Source organism: Hevea brasiliensis, chromosome 2 (assembly GCF_030052815.1).
Source record: "Hevea brasiliensis isolate MT/VB/25A 57/8 chromosome 2, ASM3005281v1, whole genome shotgun sequence".
Taxonomy (NCBI): Eukaryota; Viridiplantae; Streptophyta; class Magnoliopsida; order Malpighiales; family Euphorbiaceae; genus Hevea; species Hevea brasiliensis.
The window spans coordinates 114,244,613-114,250,290 of NC_079494.1; the positions used below are offsets into that span (position 1 = coordinate 114,244,613).

The following is a 5,678-nucleotide window of genomic DNA, read 5'->3' on the forward strand; positions in this document are numbered from 1 at the left end:
ACGCCTCCAGAGTTGGCTTAGGGTGTGTTTTGATGCAGAATGGAAAAGTAGTGGCTTATGCTTCAAGGCAGCTGAAGAGGCATGAGCAGAACTACCCCACCCATGATTTGGAAATGGCGGCTGTAGTCTTTGCACTAAAAATCTGGAGACATTACCTGTATGGTGAAGTGTGCGAGATATACACCGACCACAAGAGTTTGAAGTACATCTTCCAATAGAGGGATTTAAACTTGAGACAGAGGAGATGGATGGAGCTTCTAAAAGACTATGACTGCACCATCCAGTACCACTCGGGAAAGGCCAATGTAGTAGCAGATGCTTTGAGCAGAAAATCTTCTGGCAGCTTGGCGCACATTTCAGCAGAGAAGAGACCGTTGATTCAGGAAGTACATGAGTTGATGGATCAAGGTTTAATCCTAGATCTTTCAGATGAGGGGGTATTGTTGGCTAATTTTTCAGTGAGACCGGACTTGCGAGATAGAGTTAGAGTTTCCCAGCACAGAGACCAACAATTGATGAAGATCATAGAAAGAGTATAGCAAGGTGAAGGTGGTGAGTTTGGATTTGCCAATGATGGCGCCCTTATGCAAGGTTCAAGAATATGTGTGCCCGATGTGGACAATCTCAGAAATGAAATCATGCAAGAGGCACACTATACACTGTACAATATCCACCCAGGCTCCACCAAGATGTACCACGATGTGAAAGATAGCTATTGGTGGAATGGCATAAAGAGAGACATAGCAGACTTTGTGTCCAAGTGTTTGACTTGTCAGAAGGTGAAGTTTGAACACCAGAGACCGTCAGGGAAGCTGCAAGAGCTCCCTATCCCAGAGTGGAAGTGGGAAATGATTACTATGGATTTTGTGACTGGGTTGCCTCGTACCACGCGAGGATATGATTCGATATGGGTAATTGTAGACTGCCTAACTAAATTAGCTCACTTCTTGCCTGTGAAGATTACATATTCTGTGGCACAGTACGCCCGACTCTACATTCGAGAAATAGTCAGATTGCATGGAGTTCCTGCTTTCATAATATCTGACAGAGGGCCCCAGTTCACTTCTCGGTTTTGGAGGAAGTTGCAAGAGGCACTTGGCACACAGTTAAACTTTAGTACTGCTTTCCACCCTCAAATAGACGGACAGTCCGAAAGGACAATCCAAACACTAGAAGACATGCTTCGCATGAGTGTTTTGGATTTTGGAGGTCAATGGGATGATCAGCTAGCTTTGGTGGAGTTTGCCTACAACAACAGTTATCACTCCAGCATAGGGATGGCACCCTATGCAGCACTATATGGAAGAAAGTGTAGGTCTCCTCTGTGTTGGACGAAAATGGGAGAAGCGAAAGTGCATGATGTAGACCTAGTGCAGTACACTTCAGAGATAGTTCCTTTAATCAGGGAACGATTAAAAACAGCTTTCAGTAGGCAGAAGAGTTATGCAGACCCCAGACGGAGGGATGTGGAGTTTGCAGTAGGCGACTATGTATTCCTGAAGGTTTCACCGATGAAGGGAGTCATGAGATTTGGAAAGAAGGGCAAATTGGCACCTCGGTATATTGGACCTTTTGAGGTTACTGATAGAGTTGGAGCAGTTGCCTACCGGTTGGAGCTACCACCCAACCTTTCTCATGTTCATCTTGTGTTTTACATTTCCATGCTCAGGAAATACATTCCAGATCCTTCTCATGTACTACAGCCGGATGTAATAGAGCTAAAAGAAAACTTGACGTTTGAGGAGCAACTTGTAGCCATAGTGGACTACCAAGTAAGGCAGCTAAGATCAAAACAGATCCTATGGTTAAGGTTTTGTGGAGGAGCCAGTCAGTGGAAGAGTGCACCTGGGAGTCAGAACGGGACATGCGTAGCAAGTACCCTTATCTGTTCAATGTGTAATCTTGTACTTTATTCTGCCTTGTGTAAAATTCGAGGACGAATTTTCTGTAAGGGGGGAAGAATGTAACACTCCAAATTTTAAATGTATTATTTTGTGAGTAATATTAATATTTTTATTTTATTTAAATTTTAGGAAATTATTTGAAATTTTTTATATTTTCGAAATCGGGTTTGATTTCCCGAAAATATAAAACTTTGATGATTTTTAAAAATTAATTTAAAGACCACGTGGCAAAACTAAAAATATATTTAGAGTCTACGAATTTTTCTGAGTTTTCTAGAATTTTTTCGAAATTTTTGGACCTCGTTTTCGGTCCCAAGGCAGAGTAAAAATTCAAAATTTTGTATCTTGAATCGAACCGGACCGGATCGGACCAGCCTAATCGGGCCGGCTCCTTTTCTTCTTCTTCTCCTCTCCCGCGCGCGTTCTCCTTCCTCTCTTTCTCTCCTTTTTTCTCTCTCCTCCCGCCCCAGCCAGCCGGCCATCCACCTCCCCCGCCACCCCAACCAAACTGGGCGCAACTTCAGCCGCGCAGGCCAAAGCGTCCTGCATGACGGCGACGCCTTCTCCTTCCCGGCCGAAATTCGGCAGATCCGGCCACCAATCGGACCGGGTCTTGTGTCTATATCCATCTACTCGTCGAGAGCTTTTCATAGACACCAAGAACATCGAAATTCATCCAGCGGTTTGTCTAATTTTTGCCCGGGAAGTTTTAGTCCATTTTGACTTTTGGGCTAAATTTCTTGCAAACCATGAACCCCACGAGAAAACCGAGAGTACCAGAGCGCTCCACTCATCGAGAGCTTCGCGGCAATATAAATTTCGAAATTTTCCGACACCGTTTTTTGGTAGGTCCCGTGGAACTTCGCAGTGTTTTTCCGAGCATTTAATGAGCTTAGAAAATTCCGTAAAACTTATGTACTAACTCCCATGTTGTAGGCTTCGTGTAGGTTGATGCACATATTTTGCATAGTCATTTAGGTCTAATTTCACAATCATTTTATTTGGTTATTAGTCATTTTTAGCTAATTTCATTAGTTATTTAGTTAGTTTTCCATAATTGTCAACTTTGGATTAATTTGTAATTTTTGCTTTGTTTTGTAGGAAAAATGGTGTTTTTGAAGGACTAAAGAGAATTTTGCCATTGAGGAGTGTCTTCTACAGCAAAAAGATGCCAAAAGCAAGTTTTCAAGCTAAAATATGCATAGACCAAACTGTGCATAACTTGCCGCATAAGCTATGCAGTTCTGCATAAGGAGGAAGAACACTGTTCCAGAACCAGCCGAAATGTGCATAAGGAGACTGCATAGCTTATGCACATTCTCACCTCCCTTATGCAGATTCACGAAATTGTGCATAACCTATGCACCAAGTCATGCAGCTTCGCATAAGTGACCCAGAACCAGCCGAAATGTGCATAAGGGATCAGATAACTTATGCACCCACTTATGCAGTCCCATAAAGAGTTCATTAATGAGCTGGCAGAAGATTCCCTTAATGTATTCCTCCTAGAACATACTATTTTAGGGCTCCATGTCAGAAAAATGCTATATATAGTCCCATTTTCTCATTTTAGAGAGGAGAGGCAAGGAGCAAAGAAAGAAAGGAGGAGGCTAAGCAGAATTTGAAGAGTCATTTCCACCTTCCACACCATTTTCAACTAAGATTTGCAGATTTCTTTCTTTCTTTACACTTTTCCACATTTCTAGTGTTTAATTCCTTACTTCTTAGCTTAGATTAAAGCTTTATTTCCATTTAAACTCATCATATCTTGTAAGCATTATGGATAGTGAGTAGTTTACTTTTGATTCTGGAGTAAGGGTTGTAATATTTGAGATATTTGTGGATTTTGATTGGGTAATCCATATTTTGTGGCCTTAATGAGTTTTATTCATTTCTTGTAAGCTTAATGACATGCTTAATGTAGGATCCCATTGAGTAATGTTCTTAATCCATGGTTGAAGCACCGAAAGGAGAAGGCCTTGTGATAGATAATCAGGAAATTGGACTTAATTAACTTAGACCTAGAAATAGGCTAAGGATTAAGAGGATTCACAGATTAATTAAGGAACTTAATGGGTCTTAATTAATTCTAACTCCACGAAAGTAGGATTAGTTTGATTAAGGCACTCTTTGTCTCACCCGAAAGGGAATTCAAAGGATTTAAGAATTAATCTCCTTAAAACTCATAAGTTTCATAAGATTGGACAACCAATTTAAAATCCCAAAATAGCTCGAATATGAAATCCCGAACTCCGGAATCAGCTTTTTACCATTGTTAATTTCTAATCGAATTTAATCATTTGCCAATTTAAATATTGCCATATTTGAACTTGCTTATTTCTATTTGATGCAATTTTAGTTTAATTAATACATTGTTGAATAGAATATTAATTTTGCACATTTAGATTTCATACTCCATTACCCATTAATTCATCATTTTAATCTCATAAATACTTCAATTTAGTCAACTTTTATATCGAAAATTCAATCATTAACACAACTCCTCGTGGGATCGATATTTTTCTATACTACTTGTACGACCCGTGCACTTGCGGTTGGGACGCATCAAGTTTTTGGCGCCGTTGCCGGGGAGTTGTTTGTTTAAGATTGAATTCTTGATTATTTTAGTTGTTTTTAGTTTTATCTTTGTTATCTTTTCATTTTGTGTTTGTTTGTTCTTTTTCAGGTACCTTTAATCTTTTATGAGAAGAGCTAGAAGCTCAAGTGACACAACCTTACTGTTTAATCCTGAAATTGAGAAATTTTGTAAGGCCAACAAGAAAGAAACCAGAAGAAGGAAGGAAGTTTCGAGAGAGACTGAATTAGAAGCAAACATGGCTGATGAAAGAGTTAGAATTGGTGTTGGTAATGCTGGAAATGGTCAAAATAATGAAAATGCAGCCCATGGTGAAGAAGTTGTTAATGCTAACGTGCCTAGGGGAAGTATGATGGATCATGCTTTTCCACGTTTTGATGACTTGAGAGAGAGCATAGCAAGACCAAGAATTGATGCAAATAGTTACAAGATGGATTTTGGAGTTCTTCAAATGATCCAAAACTCTCAATTTGGAGGACATCCTTCTGAAAATCCACACACACACCTGAAGAAGTTTGCTATGATTTGCGACATGCAAAAACAACCTGGAGTATCTGATGATGCAGCAAGATTGAAGCTATTCCCATTCTCTTTGAAAGATAGAGCATTGGATTGGCTTGATTCTTTACCTCACAACTCCATTACAAATTGGGAGCAACTAACTGATGCATTTCTTGCACAATATTTTCCACCTGGAAAAACTCAAGAGCTGAGGAATCAAATGACAGCTTTCAGACCAAGAGAAGATGAAACTCTCTATGAATCATGGATGAGATGGAAGGAATTAGAGAGATTATGCCCACATCATGCCATTCCAAAATGGATGATAAATCAGAATTTCTACACAAATGTCACTCCTGCAATCAGAGGAATTATTGATGCTCAAACAGGAGGAGAATTTATTATAAAGCATGAAGATGAAGCTTATGAGTTATTAGAGAAAATTGCAAAGAATACTCATCTTTGGAGTAGTCCAAGAGGACCAGCTCCAACTCAGAAAAGGCAAGCTGCTGGAATGTATGATCTTGATCCATTCAACATGATTAATGCAAAGTTTGATGCACTTACAAATGTCCTTGCTAAGAAAATGGAAGATTTGAGTATGTTGGTTAGTTCAACATCATCAGCTGGAAGTTCACAACAAGTGGCTTATGCAGAGGAAACAACCAGCTGTGGAG

General features: G+C 39.8%; 1 non-coding gene across 1 annotated transcript; it reads right to left on the reverse strand.

Moving 5' to 3' along the window:
* Positions 1-5,206: 5,206 nt before the first annotated feature.
* LOC131178070 (small nucleolar RNA R71) lies at positions 5,207-5,313 on the reverse strand. Its single transcript, XR_009147200.1, has one exon. It is a non-coding gene; the product is annotated as a small nucleolar RNA R71 (small nucleolar RNA).
* Between the last annotated feature and the right edge of the window lie 365 nt (positions 5,314-5,678).